Genomic DNA, 23116 nt, shown 5'->3' with positions numbered 1-23116 from the left:
TAGACCAAATGTTTATTGGTTTCTATTAAGTGCCTTCAGAATCGGTAGTAAAAACAAATTCTATATTTCCAAGATCATATGGTCCTGGGAAGTTTAATGACTCATACTTTGCAATTTTTCAATTGAGGGGTATTTCTACTATCAAAGTACTCACAACAAAGTAACACTACCATGCAGCTCAGAGGTGCAAACCCTAAATGGTTCTACCAAACTACTGGATACTAGCTAAAAGGTTCATTTAGTCTTAATGAGACGAATGTAAAGCTCTGCAAACAATTAAGAATAGAAGATATCTAACGAGACAAATTGGGAAGAACACAGCATGGGAGACTCCTAGGTACAAAGGATATTTTAAATGGTGGGTAAAATTAAAACAGATTTCAACTTAAAATAGTTGAAGCTAATGAATTGGATACCCAAAAATGCAATTAGCTAGTTTCTTTTAGTAGGTTAATTGAAACTGGAATGACCGATTTAAAAGCAACAACATTTATTAAGACCGTGACTCAAAAGACTGCAGGAGAGGTAGGCTGAGCACCTTGCCCATATCAAATAGTATGTTCACTTTTTGAATATAAATAAGCTGCAAGTGGAACAAAAAAAGCCTCTCAGGATAAAGAGTTATTTTAGGCAATGATTACAGCTAGAAATGTAAAATGAGCCAACTTGGATACTTGAGATAACCAGAGGGCTGCTTACACCATTGAAGTCAGGAGATGTATAATCGTGCTTTCACTTCTGTATGGATTGTGCATTGAAACCTTTCTGGCCTCATATTCCTGCCACAGTGAAGTTCGGAACCCTGCATTCGTTGAAAGACATTAAAGTGGCCCGTAAGAGGAAGATGAGAAAATGGGAACTGATAAATTACCGATGGCAGCCTATGACATTTGCAAGTAATTAACCAAGTTCCAAGCCGCCACTCTGCATCTCTCTCCTGGCTGCCATCTTGGGGCTGGAGCCCCAAGCCTCGCCCACACCCCCATCGCCCCCACTGGAGACCCTCATGTGATTCCCACCTCCCCAAACACTCCTGCACCAGAATCCCCCATTTCAACCCCACTCTTCACTCATCTCCAGGCTCGCCTCCAGGTCCTGGAAAAAGTTATTTCCAAGTGTAATCTTATTTGTAGTGTGCTTTAAAGGGAAGTGGGAGTGTGTGAATCATGCTAAGCCTGCTTCTCTTACAAATTAAATATTAGTATCTGGTGGGTGGGGTGCTAATAGCGATATATACAGATGTCGGGGGGAGGCTGGACTGTTAACTCTGTGCTTGGGCCCACCTAGCTTGGGCGGTTTGCAGCATTTCAATTCAATATATACATAGAAATACAGGATTTATTGCTATATTGAATGAAGTTAATATAAATTACAGGCAATGGCCATCTTGTCCATATGAAGTTTCAAATTACCCTGCCTGATGCAACACCATACACCTAGCTCTAACTTTGTTCTAGTATTGAACATTTTGATTTATGAAACTTGTTAACGTCCCTTCATACAGCACATGATGGAGCAGGCCTAAAGTATACAGGGACACTGCCCCGCAAGTCAACCACTGTAACCAGCTGCACAGAGCCTTGCACTGAAACTTTTTCTCAGAATTATTTTTTTTTTATGCGGGGAGTGGTTGTGTCCGGTCATGTAGGTAAACTTTACAGACATCTATCTCCCTTGTGCAGGGGTGAACAACCTGCAGCGCCAGAGGTTTTAGACTAGGACATCCATCACCCCACACCACACCAGACCAGACTAAGCTAGATAAGGCTGATGGTAGTTGGAGTCCAAAACATCTGGATAGCCAAAGGTTGCTGATCACTGCACGAATGTCTCATTTCAGAAGTATACAAACATGCTGTATTGTTACTCACCTACCTCCTGGGTGCAAATAACTTCTGGTGACATCAAAAACAATTGTACAAAATTGCTACTCAAATAAGTTTGCTAATCAAGAAGAACAAGTTACTTACCAACTGGTAACGTTCTTTCGACTGGATGTTCCTCCAACGTATTCCACAGCTTTGACATGTAATGTCCACAGCTATGCCGCTTTGGAAATTTTTCGGCAGATGGCGTCGGGTGGATGTCCCTCGAAGGCCTCAGTTGAGCGTGACGTCAGCGGATGTTATATGTAGGACGCACAGCGCCCGTAGCCTCAGTTCATGTTTTATCCCTCCACAACGCGTGCCATAACTGCACACAAAGCCTCCATGACTGCACATAGCCTTGTGGGAACGCAAGCTGCACTAGCATAGGAAATTCTTCACAGGGGCAGGCTGGGAGGGCGATGTGGAATACGTTGGAGGAACATCCAGTCGAAAGAACGTTACCAGTTGGCAAGTAACCTGTTCTTCGAATGGATTGTGTCCTCCAACGTATTCCCCATCTTTCACAGACTCCCAAAGCAGTATCAGTGAACAGAGGAGGGAGGGGAATTTGGATATACCCAATGAGATGGCAGAATAGAGCACTGCTTTACCAAAGGCCACATCTTGACCATGGAAAAGTATCCAGGGAGTAATGGTGTGGATGGAAGACCACGTTGCAGCATCACAAATGTTTTTAACTCCCTGTTGTAGGGCTGTGGATGTAGCCACGCCCCTGGTGGAGTGAGCCCGCAAACCCTCAGGAGGGTCCTTGCCAGCCAATCGGTAACATTCAGCAATGGTGAGGATAATCCACCAGGACAAGGTCTGTTTGGTAACAGCCTGGCCCAATCGGTGTCCAGTGTATCCCACAAAAAGATGGTTGTCCATTCTGACCCTAGACATCCTAGAAATGTAAAAGCTCAAAGCTCTCCTACGGTGTCTCTCCTCTTCCTTACCAGGATGAGGAGGGGGATAGAAAGCAGGAAGTACCATCTTCTGGCTTAAATGAAACTCAGACACTACCTTAGGTAGGAAGTAAGGACGTAGCCTCAGTACAACCCTATACCTGTGGAACACAGTAAAGGGTGGCTTAGACCAAAGTGCCTGCAACTCGCTCACTCTGCGAGCAGATGTAACTGCAATCAAGAAAACTGTCTCGAAGGTCAACAGTCTCAAAGGACAAGAGTGCAAAGGTTCAAACTGAGCACCCATCAAGAATTTCAAGACTAGATTCAGATCCCAAACCAGCACCTGAAAAGGGGACGGTGGGAACACATTTGTGAGCCCTTTTAGAAACTGGGTAATCAAAGGAATCTTAAAATAAGAACATTCTTCAGACGAGTGCTTGAAAATAGCTTTTTTTTTTAAAAAAAAAAAAGATTTTCATTGATATTATTCAAACCAAACAACAATACAAACCCAACACGCAGTGCAATTTACAACAGTTCCATTAAACACCATTTCGGTTTTTTTTGGCCACTGCTCCCAGTCCCACCCGCCTTTATGAGCCTATTTGTTCTTTGCTTTCAGTATCTGCTAAATGTGACAGGGGCTCACTTCCCTCGGATTCTGTTGGATCCGATATAGATCCGAATAGTTCTGCTATTAGTAATTTCCATGCCAACAGGGTACCCACTTCTTCCTCCCCGCTCATGCTGTTCGCCTCTTGCCATACCATCGTTTCAGCCTCCGCCCATTTCTGCAACTCCTTCCACCATACCTCCACCCGTGGCTTGTGATACTTCTTCCATCCCATGGCAATCCTCCGTTTTGCGAGCATGTATGCCAAATCTTTCAGTTTCCCAACATGTTTAAGTTTCCGTGGTCTGGGGAACCCTCCCAGCAAGCAGGCCCAGGCTGTGTCTATGACGAGCGTGACCCCCTTCTCTGCTAGTTTTTGTGCCACTTCACCCCAGAAACACTCAATTACTGGGCATGACCAAAACATGTGTGTCATGTCAGCGTTTTCCATGTCGCACTTAGGACACGCCTGTCGCCCAGCGTTTCTGAACTTCGATATCCTCAGAGGGGTCATGTATGTTCTATGCGTTATATACAACTGTATTTGTTTTAGTCTGCCATTTCTTGACACCTTCTTGTGAGATCCCAGGGCACGTTCCCGCATCCCATCTTCAATAGGGGCCCCCATCTCTGCTTCCCAATCCAGTCTCAGATGTGTCAATTCCTTTCCAACCTTAGTCATCACCATCTCATACAATCTAGAAATCTCATGCCCTCCTTCCGATATGTCATGTATTACCCCCATAATAGCATCTGGTTCCTCTGTCAATACTGTTTCAGGCCACGTTTTCCGAATTTTCTGAACTATCCTATGATAAGTAACATATTGGCCCGTATTTAATCCCGCCTCCTCCCCAAGTTCTTCAAAATCCCTAATGGTCCCCTCTTGCCAAATGTCCCTTAACGTTACCAGCCCCACCGATTCCCAGTAGGTCCTGATAATCACCCTCAACTGCTTATCTCCTCCTGCTAAAGCAACCAGCGGTACCTGCGGGGAGCATGGGAATGGGTTATCCATCATCCGGCATGCTCGATGCCACATTTTCCACCCAAGCATCATCATCCAAGGGCGCTCCTTCATTTCTGACTCAGGCAACCAGATCATTTCCCTTAAGTAAAACAGGGTACAGTCCTGCCCAAACAACCGAAGTTCAGGGGTCGCTTCATCGGAGAGCCACTTGGCCACATATTGTAGTTGACCTGCTACATAGTAAACCTCAAAATTAGGCAGTTTAATACCCCCCTTTTCAGAGAAGTTCTGCAACTTCCATAGTGCCACTCTATTCCGGGTACCATGCCACAGGAAGCCCCTACACATACTGTTCAGTTTAGCAAAAAACTTCTTGGTTATCATATATGGGATATTACTAAAATAATGTAGAAGCCTAGGTAGGACCACCATCTTAAGCATTGCCCCCGTCCCATCATTGCTAGAGGCAACTTCTCCCAAAACTTCATGCATTTCCGGATTTTCTCAATGGCTATCTCGGTGTTGTGCTTATGTCCCTCTTCTGCCGTGTGATGCACGTATATTCCAAGCTAACAGAAAGAACTAACCACCCATGATATTTGTAACACCGGTAACCTTTCCACAGGGGTTCCCTTAGAGCTACCTAGCGGGAATATGCTAGATTTTTGAGGATTCACCGCTATGCTGGACAGCCCTGCATACCTCTCCATCACTTCCAGACTATATTGGAGATTTTGTTCCGGGTATTTCAAGTATAATAACAAATCATCCGCATATAAGGATATTAGGTGTCGTTCCCCCCCCTAGCGCTTGAAAATAGATATAGCTGCCAGTTAACCTTTAATGGTACCCACTTGAATACCCTTGTGGGCCAAAGAAAGCAAAAAAGAACGAACCATCAGAATGGAACACTGAAAAGGATCGACATCGTTTCTTCTGCACCAGTCGCAAAACCTACGATTTGGTTGCCGGACGCCTGGTCGAAAGCAACACCTCCATCACATCATTTGCGAGGTCCCAATCCTTATATCTCAACCTTGCGTGAAAGTTGAGAGTCTTGACCTCTGGATGGAGAACCAAACTTCCCTTGCGTGAGAGAATATCCTCTCTGTGGGGAAGAGGGCGTGGAGGACCAATGGACATTTCTAGAAGGTCTGGGTACCACGCACTCATGGCCCAATTCGGAGCAATTAGGATAATGTGGGACCTGAACCTCCTAAACTTCCTGAGGAATGACAGGGACCGGAGGAAACGCGTACAGAAGTGGGAATGACCAAACCATGACGAACGCATCCCTTAAAGCTCCTCTCAGAGGAAATTCCTTTGAGCAATATGTCTCACACTTCTGGTTGGCACTGGTCGCGAACAGATCCACTTTAGGGGTTCACCAAAGGGCGAATATCTTCTGAAGAATTTCCTGAGCCAATTCCCACTCATGGGAGACCGCGCTCTGCCTGCTCAGAGTGTCTGCCGCATTCTCCTCTCCGGCCAGATGAACTCCAGAGAGAGATTCCTTGCTGTATTGCCCAGAACTGCACAGCAAGAGCGACCCTACACTCCCCTTTTTGTTGAGGTAATGCATGGCCACTATATTGTCCATCATGATCAGGACACTCTTCCCGCGTACAAACGGCAGAAAAGCCTTCAGGGCTAGCCTGATGGCCCTCAGCTCCAAAAGATTTATGTGAAGTCTGGACTCCTACAGAGACCAATGACCGCTGCTGGTCAGCTCGTTGGCGCGAGTTCCCCATCCTGTGAGGGAAGCATCCGTCACTACCATCACCTCCGGCCACGGTTGCCAAAACGTCTCTCCTTCATCAGATTCACTTCGCTGGCCTACCACAGAAGATCCTGTGAGACCGTGAGCGGAATCTGCCGAAGATCCGACATCTTGCCTGAGAATTGGGACCACTGCATCCTGAGAGCCCATTGAGGGGATCTCATCCGCACTCTGGCCCCAGAAAACTGCAGGATACAATGAGGCCGAGCAATCTTAAGAATTTGAAAGCCGGGAGAATCTGGGCATGTTAAAACGTGTCGATCATCTGGACAATGTGATGAGCCCTCACCTTGGGTGGCGAGCACTTCCCCAAGGATGTGTCCAACACGGCCCTGATGTATTGGAGCCGTTGGGAAGGTGTAATAGGCGACTTCCTGAAATTTAGGTAGAAGCACTGCTTGTGAAGCGAGTGGCAGGTGAGGCTGAGAGGATCCAAGGCCTGTTCGGGAGAACGTGCTCGGATCCCCTCTCCTGAGATACGCTGCCACCACCACCATGAGCTTGGTGAAGACCTTCGGGCGGAGGTCAATGGCAGGACCCGAAACTAAAAGTGCGAGCTGCCAACAGCGAACCTCAGGTCTTTTCTGTGCTTTGGAGGGATCGGCACATGAAAATAAGCATCATGTAGATCCAATGACACCAACCAATCCTGAAGTCAAAGGGCCTGAAGGACCATCTTGAACTTGTCCTTCATGCAAGTCCAAGATGGGTCCCAGTCCTCAGTCTTTCTTGGGAATCAAAAAATATGGGGAATACAAGCCCTTGGTCCTCTATCCCACAGAAACTAGTTCAATAGCGCCTTTCTCCAACAGGGTCAAGATTTCCTGCACAAGAAGCGGATCCAGAATCTTCAAAGAGTTTCCCCGGTGGATTGTCGTGAGGCTGATTTAGGAAGGGCAGGCAGTAGCCGTGGGCTATTGTTTCCAGAACCCACGCATCTGAAGTAATGGCTCGCCACTCAGACCTGGCCTCAGCGGTGTCGGAGCAGCTACGGCAGCGCCTGAAGGCAAAGAGCCAGCTTCTTGACCGGCTTTGGCACCTCGTCCCCGTCCACCATGAGGAACCTTACGGTGGACCCTTTGACTAGCTGCTCCTCTCGCTCTACCAAAAGAGGAGTAGTAACGAAAGGAGCCCCTACACTGCTGTCACCTAGGACGAAAAGGCAGAGGTTGACGCACAGCTGCGCCCAAAGATTTAGCAGCTGCTTTGGAGGTCTGCAACCTCTCAAGGCTCTCGTCAGCCTTGCTGCCAAACAAATGAGCCGTCAAAGGGCATGTTGAGAAGACGAGCCTGCACATCCGGTTCAAATCACAACTTCTGCAACCACACAAACCTGCCTATCACGGTGCTCGCAGCCATAGACCGGCTGACACTGTCTGCTGTGTCCAACCCAGACTGAAGGGATTCACACATGGCATCCTTGCCATCCTGCACAATAGCAAGGAACCCATCGTTTTCTTCCCCTTTGGGAATATGCTCAGCCGCCAGAGAGAGACAATTCTAAAGAGTGTGTGAAAATGTGGCCAAGGCACAGGTGGAGTTTGCCGATTTAAGGGCCATACTCCCAGCCGAAAATACCTTGCGTGCCCATCCATCGAAGAGCTTGCCATCCCTATCTGGAGGGATGGAAGGGTACGCCCGCCTGCCTCGAGGTGGCTGTGGCCGCCTGTACCACCAAACTCTTAGGAGTGCAGTGTGTGGATAGGGAGCTGGGGTTGCTACAGGATGGGCGGTATTTCGTCGTTAACGACTTGTTGAACACCAGAAGAGACTTTGGGGTGTTCCAAGCAACAGCAACCGTTTTCTGTAACGCCATGTGAAAAGGCAACACTGGGTCAGTGGATGGACCCTGATCTAAAATGTCAGTCAGGTCATCCTGATCTAATTCAACTGGAGGGCTGTACCATCCCAGGTACTCCGTAACCCTCAACATCAACCTCCTATAGGAGGATTCAGCACGAGCCCCAGGCTCTGGCTTGCCAAACTCCATCTCACGAGATGTGTCCAGGCCACTGGCATGTAAAGATTGACGCAGATCCTCCAGCTGACTGTCCTCAGGAAAGACCATGTCAGGAGCTTCAGGAGTGTCACCAGGAGCATCAAAAGGCTCCAACTCCACTTCAGAGCTCTCCTCATAGATCTCCTGCAGAGAATAAAAGAACTCCCTCTAAGGTACAGGAGCAGACCTGAAGTCAAGAGGACGTCTCAGTCTTAGAGCCTTTCTCAGAGGTTCCACAGCTCTAGGGGCGTCCACTGGCTGAACTGCCTGAGTAGTCGGCTGGGGAGCCGTGACCAGCGGTGTGCTTGTGGTGCTGCTAGCATAGTCGGGAGGACTTCTCTGATGGTGTCCTTGAGGATAACCCCCATATGAAGTGACTTCATGAGGCCGAGGAACCTCTTGAAGAACCCCTCTTAACAGGCCGTAGAGGCGGCAGGGGGCACTGACGGAGTAGACGGGAGCTGTTGGAGCCGCTGCATACCCTGCCCATATGAACGCAGTAGGAAGCTGCCCTGCGCATAAGATGGATAGGCCATGTACCTGGTTGAGGCCAGTCCCACCTCGACACTCGTTCTTCGACCGAATTCCTGGAATGGCGTTGGATGGGTGCCTCTGTCTGGCACGGCGGCCATCTTGTCAAGCTGCCTGCCACATGCCTGCGACGTGTTGCTCGGCTCGCTGGGCCCAGCCTTCTCCAAGACTCTTGCGTGTGGATCATGAGGCCTACCCTGCTCCTCGGGTGTAGGCCCGGTAGGTGCAACACCCTCAACCCAGGGGTCGGTAGAGCTGCATTTAGGCGCCCCCTCTGACGTACTGCCGGTACTAGGGCGTAGCCTCTCGGCCATATTGCTGGAACAAGGGTGGAGCCCCTCGGATGACAATCCGGTACAAGAACCTACCGGTCCCTCAACACTACCACCGGGAGGATCCAAGGATCCCTCGGCCGGTAGCTGCAGCAGCCTCGATGCACGTGCTGGTATAAGGACCTGACCCGTCCCTCCCGAGTGAGAGAGTCCTTGGGAAGGAGTCTCCTTTGCAGGGTGCAACGGGGAATAGCGGCCCTAACCTTGGGCTTGGCTCGATGTTTCACATCTTGAGATCCTCTGGAGGTGACTTCTGGAAGAGCTCCCTCCACCTGGCTAGTCTGTTCTTCAGCGCTTTCGAGGACAGCGAGCCACACGCTGTACAAGCTTGCCAACCGTGGTCTGGGCCAAGGCAACGTAGGTAGAGGCGTGGGGGTCTGAAGTTGGGAAGAGCCTGTTGCCGGTTGGACACCTGCTGAACCCTGTGGAAGTCGACATTGCGCCGGGGAGGAGCGCAACACCTGAGGACCAAGAACCTGAATGATAAAAAGAAAAAAGACAAAGAGAAGAAGTATCCACAAGTGGAATTACATGGCAAAGCCAAACCCAGGAGCGCGGGAGAATTTGGCCCGTTCCCGTAGACGCGGAAAAGGGGACTTGGGTGTGGTGCCGGAGGGCATAGTCAGGGCAGCGTATGCTCCCTGGGCCGCACCCCCACGTGCCTCTAAATTTAAAGGACAAGGAGGTTTTTTTCTGGTGAAAAAGGTTTTGTCTCCCGTCCCTTGGAAGGGACACTCATGCAGTATGGAGAAAAGGGGACGGGACGTAAGAGTATTGTGAACATTAGCCTGAGCCGGACCCAGACAGAACAGTGAATGATAGCAAGTACCACATTTAGATAGAATTGTGAATGTTAACAAATGCAACACTTAGACAGAATTGTGAACATTAGCCTGCGTCACATCTAGACAGGATTGTGAATGTCGGCCAGTGCCACATCTAGCTAGAATAGCGAATATTAGCCATTGCCACTTCTAGACTGCAGCAGGAATATTACCAATACCCCATTTAGATAGAATTGTGAATGCTAGCTTGCTTCGCATCTATACAGGATTTAGAAGATGGGCCAGTGCCACATTTGCATATGATTGTAAATATTGGCGTGCGTCATATATAGACAGGATTGTGAATATTAGCCAGTGCAGGATCCAGATAGAAATGCAGAGATATTTATGCGACACATCTAGAAAGAACGTGGAAATGTAACACCCATCTCTTCTAGATAGCGTGGCCAATAACCAAGCCACTAACAATTTCACCCTTCTGCACACACCTCTCAAACTCTACCCATACACAACCACAACCCTAAAGCACAACAAACCGCACAATCTTCACTACACCGCAACAACAAAACAAACCACACATAGCTTCGCACAACAGCACATGACGGCTACTGACCGGAAAACACCCCCAAGCTCAGCGAAGTGTTAACCCAACTGAAGCTGCCAATACCACACCACTGCTCTCTTGCACTTATCCCGCTCATTCCCACTAATTCAACCCTACCCCCCTTTCCTTTTCAGATCCGCCAGGGGACCACTCAGGTGGTGATAGTGCACAGTACAAATATCCTTTAACATTTAACATATCCTGGAGCAATTTTCAGGATGGATTATTTAACAGAGATATTTAACAATCAGTGGAATTCTCCCTTGTGGAAGCTAGACCCTTCTGAAAAAGTATGCAAGATGGTTGTAATGTGGAAGAAAGCATATTTGGCAACATTGTTAACAGCATATAGCGCACAGAGTTTATGGGCAGGATCTGTAGTCAGACCCCAATGATCTAGGACCAAATGCCTACCACAAGGTCATGGATTTCCTTTTGTTGCCATATCTATGCTTTATCAGGTAGCAGATGGATGAGCTTTCAGGGTTAAAGTCTAAGCTTTGTCAGTACTCACTGGGCTTCATGAAGTGAGGTTTAGAAAATGCTCTTACGACGACATTTTTCAACGTAGGTTAATGCTCTTATGCCCAAGAACAAACCCACATGCGCAGTTACTTACTGTGATGAATCGGAGGTTGTCGTCCCTTCTTCCCTGGGGGAAGCGGGGTGGGTTAGACCTTTCCGATGGGACCACAGCAGTACATCCAAAATACAATAGTTCCCTAGGTGTGTTGAACTGAGGGAGGATCACATGGGGGAAGGAATCCCCTATGGGATTAGGGACTACCATCACCAGAGAACGCGGTATCACCTCGCTTTAATTCCTGCAACCCTTTTTCCAACTCTAAATCCTCCATCCCTCTCCCTGCATACAGTTGATATATTTTGTTGTAAACTCAGTCCACCTAACCTATATGACAACACTAAAAAGCCAGAAAGTACGAAGTATCATGTAAATAGCTTTATGGCTGGTACTGGGACAAAGAAGATGGGCGCGAGTCCAAGGATCACTTGTGATAAGCAGAGCAGCCGCTCTAGCTTCCCAATGCCAGTGATTGGCCCAAAGCACTACATCAATCCCATGCAGGAGTTTCAAAGAAGAAGCTCAAACTCAGTTGCAGCTGAGACTAGAGAGAGAGAGAGAGAGAGAGAGAGAGAGAGAGCGAGCGAGCCATGCCCCGATGAGGAACAGCGGGAGCCATGCACGGGTGCAGCTGACGCAAGCCTCAAGGGAAACCCGAACTGGAGGAATATGAGAACGAGAGCGTGGTCCGTAAGAGTGGACTACTCAGATTGCTGCTAAGTAAATCCCCTCTGCCTTCCAATGCACGACGAAGCGCTGAAGAATCAGGCCGTTTAACTGGTAAAAGACATCAGATCGCAGAGCCACTGCAGACCATGCTGACACCCCAACACAATCGGAGCCTCCAGAAGGGACACAGTTGCCCGGGAACCGCTAGTACCGCGGAGAAGGAAGCAAACAGGTACACGGTTACCCGGGAGCTGGAAGAAGTCCGGGGGAGCAACAGGCTGAGCTCAGGAACTGGAGAGAGAAGGTCTGGAACCCTCAAGCAAGCAAGAGCGTTGTATACTTGGCAGGAGAGTGAACCAAGCAGATACAACAGAAGAGTGTGAATCTGGGATCCGCACCCAAATAAGGGAGCAAGAACAAGACTGTCTGGGACCCAGAGGATAAAAGAAGTAGAGAAGGAAGAGGTGTATGCTTGGCAGGGAAGTGGACCAAGCAGACACTATGCTCCAGTTCGAGTTTGGGACCTGCACCCATTTGAGAACTCAAAGTTAAACCAAAGAGTGTCTGGGACCCTATGAGAGAAACAAGACAATGCATGAGAATTCACTGGCTTGGCAGGAAAGAGACAAAGTCACTTTTGTGAGTCTGGGACCCGTACACATATGAGAGACTGGGAACAAGACAGTCAAGAACCCTGGAACTATGAATTGTGAAATCAAGAAACACTTCTTCACGACTTATACAGTAACTCAGGATATGACGAAGTTGAGGGGCAAAGAGCACAACCATAGGATTGCAATCCTGTATTTTGGAACATTATTTGGCATCACTTTATTTCCAGCAAAACAGGGATCGTTTCTGTTGATTGAAAACACAAAGAACACTATTTACTTTGAGAAGACATCATCCTTGCATAGTTATCTTCGATTATTTGTGTTAGGGATATAAGTTGTTTTTGGGACATAACAGTGAAGGACTTTTTAGTTTCAGATGTCCTGGCAATTCTGCTAGTTTCCTTTGAGGCAGAGAATCCCCTCTTAGCTTTAGGGATAAAGAGGCCTTTTCCCAACCCGTTCTTAATTAATAAAAGGTTTTACCAAAAAACATGCCACCACTGTGTTCTAGCCTTATTTCTGCACCCTTACATTACACAAATGTATGTTAAAAACAAGATCAATCACAGGCAGGAAACTAAGCCAGTCTAAGAGCTACAACACAATACATGAGTTATCAATTAATCATTTAACCCTGGTGAGTAAAAAAAGCCATTTTACTGATTATGATCTTGAAGTAACACATTCCACCTTTATAGTACTAAACTACAAGGTGCACCCACAATACTTCCTAGCAGAATATTAGAAATAATCGCTTGCTTTTAAGGGCCAAACTATCTTCAATCTGAATACATTTAACAGGTTCACATGCTTAACGTTTTAGTCTGTCAAGCTCAAAAGCTGCCAGTAACCAGGCATTTCTTGTTTTTACAATAGCTTTTCTTGCCCATCGCTCCACCAATGACAAAGAAGGGGCTTGATGGAAAGGAACTACCAACTGTCTGATTTGATAAGCATGTTAGTGAACATAAAATAATAGCTAGGGAATCATCCTGAATTGGAAAGATTGCCTCTGACTGTCAAACGTCCATTTTGGAACATTTCAGGCAAGTCATTTCTTCTTCAAAATGTTTACAGATTCATATAATTTACATTTAAAATACTAAATTGTGGCCAATTACCAGGTGGAGGAAAGAGAAATAACATCCCCAATTGAAATGATGCACCCGCACTGCCCAGCCCACCAGAGAATGCACTATCATTGAACATCACGGCAATCACACCTAGTGGAAGTGTGGACAGATCTGCACACAACTGTCCTGCAAATCTTTGCAATTCTGTGGTTGTTGTGAGAGTCATTGACGCTCCCATACCTCCAGTATTGGTCACCATAGTCTTTCCAGGACAGCTGTCGATTGCTCAACAGGTGGCGATCTTTAAAGTAGTTGACCAGCCATCTGAAAATGGTAAGGCCTTTCCGACTTAAAACAAACGCCACCAGTAGATGCTCCATCTTCTTGAAATCTTTTGTTCAGGCAATATCAAATCTAACTGCTCTTTTAAAGTCAACATCTACAGTGCTCTGATTTATGGATTAGCAAAGAACTCTGGTAACTCTAAGCATTCATTAACACAAAATGGAAACTATTGTAAAAGCTAACTTGCCATTGGTTTTGAAAATGTGTAACGCTTGATATTGTTCATTCACCACTGAATCCCACTTATCTATCCAACAGACATCATGGCTAAAAGGAAAGCCACCTTCGAAGATGAATATTTTTACTATAAACGGGATAATGGTTTAAAAGATTTTGATAGAAGCTTGGCCAACTAAAAGTTAAGCTCACCAGCTGGACTTCGGGTACTTAGGATAATGATCCTTAATCCTTCCTCAGAAAATATTTAATACTCTTCATTGTAAACCGGTTCTTTATTTTCTTTTCAATGTGCATCTTGAAATGGGTCACTGCAGACTTTGCCAATTGTAATAAGAACAGAAGTAATTAATTAGCCCGAAAAGACACGGCGCCACAAAACTATATTGTGGTGAAGAGTCAAAACCTAATTCTTCGTTAACAACCTGAGGCAAAATTGGAAGCTGATCATATATGTGTAGCAGACCAGGGAGCCATGACCTTCTGGCCAATCCGAGGGCTATTAGTATTCTCGTCGAGCTGCATCTAAATTTTCACAGTAGGTCTGTGCATCACAGGAATTTGTGGAAAGAGCTACACACGTTCCACCAGCTGCTTGAAAATGCTTCTTCCAGAGCTTTGGGGTACAGATATTTGGCTGCATGAGGGTAGCATTTGTAGTTTTTGCCTGAGGTGAAAAGGCCCACCTCCTGACTCGTCCTCCACACACTGCAAATGTATATCAACATGTTCTCGTCTCATTCTCCTAGTGCTGTCCTGTGATTCTCTGCGGACGGCATCCACCCTATATAGTTGGTAAGTCCTCAGAGGTGGCCCTAAACCAAGAGCGAGCGTCCCTAAGCACACTGACAGAGTTAACGCAGGGCAAGTACATAATATGATGGACAAAAGTTAACCCTGCCAGAACTGGTAGGGTTATCTAAGTCTATCACAAGACCTCAGAGGTGATCTGCTGAACAGTAACATACGAGGGTTAAACCCACCAACACAGCTACTAAGCTTATTTCAATTAGTCTCTGTGTCTTGCTCCTCCATAATACAGAATGTAAAACACTGTTGTAGTATTGTCAGTTAACATTTTTACCAATTTGCCCTGAACGGCTAACAGAAGTGACAAACACTAACTCCCCCCAATCATAGCAAACTGATGTAGAGAGACGTTTATCACTTGGTCTTGGCTTCTAAAGCTTGGCAATGTGCTCTCTGCACCGTCAATTACACATCAGTGATGACTGGTTGGGGTTCTGCAAAAACTTGACCACCAAATCAAGATACATTTTAAACAACTTTGAATTTGATGTGCTAGTCCCAGGGTCAATTGACCTGATGCTACTGATCTAACAGTCTTGTGAACTTTCATCAAGTTGCAGGTTGGAAGGCTGTTGGTGTATTAAAGCCAGTTGCAGGGACATCAGGTAGTGTTCTTCTGGTACAAGTATTTAGAAACAAGGTAAGAGATGCAGCCAAATACGGGTAAACATCTGCTGCCACAGCCACTCGTGAACAGCTCTAGGTCTAACGGATAATGGCTGAAAACATTCACCAAGTTTCCATGCATAACATTCCACATGACATCATAAATGCATTCTCACCTACCATGGGGTTGGAGAATGGAACCATTCTCCTCCTTTACAGTTTGTGAACAGAGAGGAACAGAGGTAACAGGACAGATCCCAAAAGAAGGGAAACAGGAGGGACACCCATTCACAAAAGCTATGTTGAAAAAACATTAATTCCAAATGAGAGAAGACCGTCTGATCCTCTCATTGTGAGATGTTTTACTTGATGCAGAGTGGCAGTGGATGTTGGGTGTCCGCCCGCCTCAATCAGACTTTTTCTTGTTGCAGTGGGCTTTTGAGAAGCTCACTGACACTGTGGCAAATTATGATGGTCAAGACGAGGCAGGAGACAGGATGCAGGCTGGATGGTTGCTGGTTTATTGAAGCTACCAACAGGTAAGTCAAGTACAAGTCTTCTGATACAAGGTATGTTATGGGAAACATCCATGCCTCTGCAGCTCAAAACCTGCTCTGGCAGAACATTCACTCAAGGTCCATCCATAACATTCTATGGGACATCACACAGACTCTCAAGCATCCAGCATCACTCAGACTTTCTCACATAAAAAGTGAAATAACGGGACAATTTTAGAAACCAGAATGTTCTGCAGAGAATGACAGAGGCTACAACTACTTGGCTTTAGTTGCCAAACTCTGGAAGACGCTACCAAGGGAAATACACATTCTATCATGGCTCTTCAATGGATAATAGATGGAAATGTAATTTAAACACAATTAGCAGTGGAAACAGCACCACTCAATAGACCAACTGCGACAAACAGACAAAGCCTAAGCAAAAGACATACAAGGCTCCTGACGGTCCACCTACAACCCAAGGCATGGCACTCGGAGAAAGTCAATGACTAGTACACAACACTTCAAAGCACCGCCAAAACTATGAAAATGCCCATCTCATTTCCACAACAACAAAACCGCAACATAAGAAATCCTCCCTCCTCTAAGAGCCAAAGAACACTCACCACAGCGCAACCAAGAACGGGGCCAGGAATTTCACAAACAATACAGAAACCCACAAGAACACTCTACCCCTTTGACTAGATCAATTTCTCTACACCTCACTCATCACATGCAAACTCAAAGTAGCCACTTGCACACAGCGTTTAAAAATGCCATCTCCCCAACTCCAAGCAACACAGCTCTAAACACCGAAAACCAACTGACATACCGAGCCAATGCCCAATCTATAAGCATGTGGTCTCCTCTATGTGCATAAAGCCCATCATTCTTACAATGCATAACACCTAGAAAATCATCACGCACGCAGTGGCCAGGGTACTTCTGATCTGCACAATCAACACAAAACACAGTAATCCTGCTTTGTCCCCTGCTCCTAAATAACAACGCTCTTTCGGATTCACCAGGGCGCTAGGAGACCGTGCAAATGGCCGCTCTGAAACAAACAAATCCTAATAACACAACAATCCTCATTTAGGTCACTTCCACACAATTTCCAAAGATTTGTCTGGATCTAGTTGATCTGGGAATTCTGCAATCCTTGGGAGTACTGTAATCCCAAAGACAGTGGAGGGAAGACAAGTTGATACATGCACAGAGGCATAGCAAGAGAGCAGGCTGCATCTGTACTAGATTAATATCGACAACGGAGAAACAAAAATCACCTTTGCCACAATATCCTGAAATTACATGAGGGGATCTAAACACAGGGAAAAGAATTTCTGGAACAACCCAAACAAAGGGCCCTTATTGAAGGCCTCTGGTCTGTGGAGCATCAAGCGGCTATGGCTGAACCAGCACCTGAGTTAGCACACCAAACCAGGAGAGCTTGGGCGAAGGAAGATCAGTACATGCATCCCATGCTACCCAAGAGGAAACCTACTAAGCTTACCATGTTCTACGGTGTCCAATTCGCATTGTCGAACGGAAAATCATATCGTGCCTCCAGTATTTTATGAATATATGTACATTGGCCTACGCCAAACTGCTTATAAGCCACTTGCGAGGAAATCCGCGTTGCAAGGTCTTGACCTTAGATCAGGGTAAGCCGCCATTTTAGGTCTATCTGCCATTTTAGATTCTCCCTCTAAAGTCACCCTGTGTTCTAAGATGGTGGACAGTGTCATTCCGAATGTAACATGGCCGTCTTGACCTCTGTGTACAAACTAATATGTGACTTGCCTGCAGGCCACATGTTGGGGTCATGAACTGAGACCTTGTCCTTCGTTGACCTGTGTGTAGAGGATTACCTGCGCCAACGAAGCTAATCCGTGAGCATATGTTAAACACAATGTACTAAATAACGAAATGTGAACACTTGTTTGACTGCATTGTATAAAACTGTTTGAGAAGGCTCTACGAGAAATCCTAAGACATACTGTTGCTATTGTGATTTGTTAGTGAATGTATTAAAGGTAAACCCTAAATGTATACATGTATGAACTCGGCACGAACCCTAGATCTGTGATGTATTAACTTATATTAACTTGTAGGTGGGCTGAACATCATGTTTTGGACTGCATAAAAGGCACGACTATTCTAATGTACAGCCCCACTCACTGAGCACACCGAACCGAGCTGGGGTTTGCTGTGTTGTACTGAGGGCCGATAGCTATCTGTTGCTTTGTCCTTTGAATCTGTTCAGTATAAAATAAAGATCTTTGTATTTTCCTTTGTAACCCACGTTTGGTGTATTTCCTTTTGGGGTACTCAGCCTCGATATCTTTTTTGTTTTCACAGATGGCGTCCGAAAAGGGACCCTCAAGATTGATGCCAGCTCTTTTTGAAGGTTGATGCACGCTATCGGACCGGGATCGGACGGTGCAACAAAAAAAGGGGCCCCTTTCGAAAGCGACACGACACCTCAACAGCGCTGCACGGCCCGATCCCTGAACGATGAGCACGTGGTCCGAGTCGGCATCTTGACGAGGGTCCATTTATCGAGGCGGGCAGATTTGCCGAAATCACCAAACACAAGGTAAAATTAGTTAGAAAAGTATTTTGAAATCCGATCGGACCTCCTTAGGATTGATCAGGAGAGTCGTGACCCGATTCTCAAGTATCCTGATAATTTGTTTTGGTGCATTGTATCTGCAAATACAATTATTGACCAGGTAACACCAATATTTTGATATGCCTGGGAAATTGTCTACCTGCTTCAGAGCGTTATTCCGCATTGATATGCAATCTTTGGAATTTAGCTGTCCGGAACCACAGGAGGGGTCGCCTGCTTGTACTATGTACTGTAAGCATGGCATTGGTAGTATAGTATTTAATGATATTTGGCACAGACAAACTAGACATGCTTCCGAACTTGAGTGGCCAACCAATGGTAGTTTTGAAATCCCTCGTATTGAGCATCTTGAGTCAATTTTATTAAAGAAAAAGGCTAGACCTGCAGCATTCGATCTTTTACAGAATTGGAAAAAAGAAGCTTTGCCACAGCTTAAGAGTAGAGAAAAATATGCGCGCCGTCATAAGACGAATTCTGAAAAATCGTTGTTATATGACCAAGATAAACAGTCTGAGTCGGCTAGGAATATGGATAGGGCTTTCTCACTTGGCATTCAGAAAATCTATCCTTCTAAAGACTCAGGTTTCCGATGAATTTATTGATAAATTGTTAAATGAACGAAGGCCTGGTGCCACTGCACCACCACTGTATGCTCCTATTCCTGCTGCTATTCCTGTTCTTCCTGTTCTTCCTGCTCCGCCTGCTGTTCCTGCTCCTCCTGTTCCTCCTTCTCCAGTCGTTCCACCTTTTGCTGCTGTTCCTCCACCTGCTCCTCCGCCTCTTCCTATTGCACCAGTAATAGTACCTCCGTTGAACTTGCCTGCTCTTCCTCTTCCAAGTGGTCTTGAAACGCTTGTAGTTGATCTGGGAGCGGGATCAAGGGTAGTCACTCGCAATACTGTACCTCCAGAGAAGAAACGTGACTTGATAGCATGGGCTAAGCATTGCATAGAAAGGGATGATCGAGCTAAAGTTTTTGCCATACTTTCTAATATGGACGATTTTCCTGAGAAAAATGTTTTTATTGAGGCATTAGGGATTCACTTATGCGTAATGTGGAACAGATTAAACAATACAGATCTCCCACAAGGGTTGAGGGATCTGAACACTTTAGCACTTTCTAGAGACACTGTGGAGAAAGTACAAGAGCATGTTGAGAGGATATTTGAGTATAGGAAGGAGTTGGAAAGGTTACAGAATGGGGATGAAGATGAGGATAGTATGTATGTACAGAAACGCTTCCTTCCTTGTCGTAAATCGATATCTGAGGAAACACGAATTTGCATGAAAGACGCAATTAGATGGGTCTCAGACATGTCGATAACTCCAGTTGAAGTATATGACACTTATAGTCAGTATATGCCAGAAATGCAGAGGAAAGTGATACAGGTAATGGTAGAGTACCTGCAGGATGAATGTGTAAAAAGCAAGATTTGTTGTCCCACAGAGTTATTGAGTATTTATAAGAGCTTTTTCACTTGACACTTCTTCGACTGCTTTAGCGCTCGATTTGGCTCTTTTGCTTAGTAAGCGTTCGGAGTTGCCTACTTCTCAGTTGCCTATGAGAGGGTTCCTCCGACATTTTTTACGAAAGTTGAGATTGCGGCTAATGCTGTAATGGGTGCAGCTGCTGTGGATATCCCTGCACATTATGTGTCGCAGTTCGTTCACGTCCCGTTCTCAAGACAGGAAGTGAACACCATTAGACAATCTATTCCTGACATTAGGAAAAATCCGACAGGATTCTATAAAGAAATAGAGTCTGTCTTGCAGTCCTCAGTATCACCTTAGGTGATATTGATCCATTATTTCCTGTACTATTGTCCATAGATTTGTGGAAACCGTTTAGGATTATAGATGATGTAGCAGGGTTGGGAGATACATGGGCTAACATAATTAGACTCAATGGAGAAAGGCCAGCTGGCGAGAGACCGCCTCAGGTGATACTAACTTTACCTGACCGAATCAATGCGAAATTGAAAACCATAATTCCCGAAAAGAGAATTATTTGGGACAAGCTTACGGCCTGTGTCCAAGGGAAGTCTGAGGGTGCTACCGAGTTCTTTAACTGGTTCGAACAAGTATTCTCAGATTTCAGTGGATAATACTTATGCAGAGAGTCTGGGAAAATATTATTCGTAGATACATTTGTGCGTGGATTGTTGCCTGACATCCAGTCGCAAATTATGTCTTCCAAGAGTGCTTGGCAAGCGAAGTCTCAATCAGAAGTATTGCACATGGTTCAGTACTATGAGAATCGTGTCAATAATGAAAAGTTAAGAGTCGAGAAGAGAAAAGGTGATTTGAAGAGAAAAGTATTATTGCAGGAAATTGTTAGAGGACCTAGAGGGGGTAGTTCGCAGATTAGAGGTCAGTATGTTCCACAAGGAAATGTGCCCTTGGGTCCTGTGAACATTAACCAGTGTGCCTATTGTGGGCAAGAGGGTCATTGGTGTGCACAATGCACTTCGACAAAGGTCAAATAACGCATATGGAAATATGGGCAGACGATCCAGAGGTCGCCCGGGTGTAGGGGGCCCTGGTAGGTCAGTATGCACAGGATCCACAGCAACCTTTTTCACAGGATAGTCAGGTACCAAGTGTGGATACTAGAAACATATTCGACCATCCTTCTGCCGCTTACCTCTCTGAAGAACTCCCTTTTGACAATATTCTGTTTCGTTAGGATTGCCCGAAGCAGGGGTTGGAACCGAAGCCTATTCCCGTTAATCAGAAAGGTTCCTACGTTGAAATGGTAGTGGGAAATAGGAAACATCTATTCTTGATAGATAATGGGGCACAGAAGTGTTCTATTGATCATTCTCGGGTTTCAAACATTCCACTGTCAGGGCAAACCAATGTTTCTGTAGGGTTTTCTGGCACACCAGTTGTTTGTCCAGTTTCTTCGCTGGTACCTATTTCTCTGGGTCCCTTTACGCACCACTGTCCATTCCTTTTGACTTCAAATTGTGGATAGAATTTGCTGGGGATGAATCTGTTGAAGGAATTAAATGCGGTAATTCATTGTTCTTCTGATGGAGTGCCTTTGACGATTTCACCACAGCAACTTTGTCTCTCAATTCTTGATTAGACCTTTGCCGCCAGAATTCAGTGATGTAACAGAGTGTTTATGGGCAATTGACGACAATGATGTCAGTGTTTTGTAGATCGAGCCTGTTAAAATAGTTTTGAAACATGGAGTAAAACTGCCACGTATTCCACAATATACGATTTCAGTTGAGGGTGAACAAGCTTTGAAATGCATTGTTTCCGATTTTGTGCATCGAGGGGTGATTGAGGAAACTGCAGGTAGTTTGTGCAATAGTCCAATTTTGCCTGTGTACAAAAAAGGCGATAATGCAATTCCTTTTCGTTTCATAATTGATCTACGTGCCATCAATAAGATCGTTGCTCCACAATTCCCAATTGTGCCTGATGTAACGACAATATTAACTATGATCCGGCCTCAGCCGGCCTTTAGTGTTGTGGATCTGAAGAATGCTTTCTTTAGTATTCCTATACACAAGGACAGTAGATACCCGTTACCTTAGGGGGGCGCTCGTTCACCTTTACCCGTGCACCTCAAGGTTACACGGAAAGTCCTAGCATCTATAGTAGGGCGTTGAAAGAACAGCTCGATACCCTTGAATTGCCCTCTACTTATACACCGTTTCAGTATGTTGATGTTTTGGCTGCCGACTCAGAGAGCGCTTGTAAGGAGGGCACTGTGTTATTACCTCTAGACCTGGCTAAGCATGGACACAAAGCTTGCTTAAAAAGTTTCAATATTGTTGTCAGGAGGTCGCCTATTTAGGCTATCTCCTGTCAAAGGGGGGAAGAAGATTGACACCTGAACGGATAAAACTAATTTCTGGCATGTCTGACCCAAATACACAGAAGGAAGTTAGAGCCTTGATAGGTATGGCTTCTTACTGTAGGCAGTGGATTCCCGGGTTCTCACTAGTGATTAAGCCGATGTTGGCTTTGACGAAGAGCATTTCTTCGCCATTGCCATGGAACATGGAGCACCAGCAAGCATTTGATCTGCTCAAGACTGCATTGTGCTCGGCACCGGTTTTGGGAACACCAAGCTATGAAAAGGCCTTTGTGTTGTTTGTGCATTAATGGGATGGATGTGCTTTGGCTGTATTAACGCAGGAACATGGAGGGAAGAATAGGCCATGTGGTTACTTTTCTTCCGCCCTTGATCCTGTAGCATGCTGTTTGCCAAGATGTTTGCGAGCTGTCGCTGCTGCTTCTGCGTCTGTAAAACAGAGTGAGGGAATGTTCCTAGGTCATCCTCTAACCCTGATGCTGCCTCCCTCTGTAGATGTTCTATTGAACAGAACTCAAACGCAACAGCGCACTTCCGCACGGTTGACGAGATATGAATTGATTTTGTTTTCTCCCCACATACAAATCAAGAGGTGTTGTGTTCTTAATCCGGCTGAACTCTTACCTTTGCCGCAAGGTACTGCTTGCAGTGACGAAGAGACACAGGATTGCCTGTACACTACCGAACAAGAGACAAAGGGTAGAATTGACCTAAAAACACTCCTTTGAATAATCCACAAGGGGAATTGTTTTGTGATGGCTCCTGCTTCAAACCTCCGGATGGTACATACACAGCTGCTTATGCAATCACCACATTAAGCACGGTCATGGAAACCAAGAGAATGACGCATAACTCTGCGCAGGCCACAGAGATTATAGCATT

At 45.8% G+C, this 23116-nt stretch overlaps 1 protein-coding gene across 1 annotated transcript in view; it reads right to left on the bottom strand.

Moving 5' to 3' along the window:
• Window positions 1–23116, bottom strand: part of LOC138580803 (TBC1 domain family member 10B-like) — a 977369-nt gene that overhangs the window by 5201 nt on the left and 949052 nt on the right. The window lies entirely within an intron of this gene.

This window comes from Ambystoma mexicanum, chromosome 3p, assembly GCF_040938575.1.
Source record: "Ambystoma mexicanum isolate Mex_15411 chromosome 3p, UKY_AmexF1_1, whole genome shotgun sequence".
NCBI classification, from domain to species: domain Eukaryota; kingdom Metazoa; phylum Chordata; class Amphibia; order Caudata; family Ambystomatidae; genus Ambystoma; species Ambystoma mexicanum.
The sequence above is the reverse complement of the archived record's forward strand: the minus strand, read 5'-3'. Positions and strand labels throughout refer to the sequence as shown.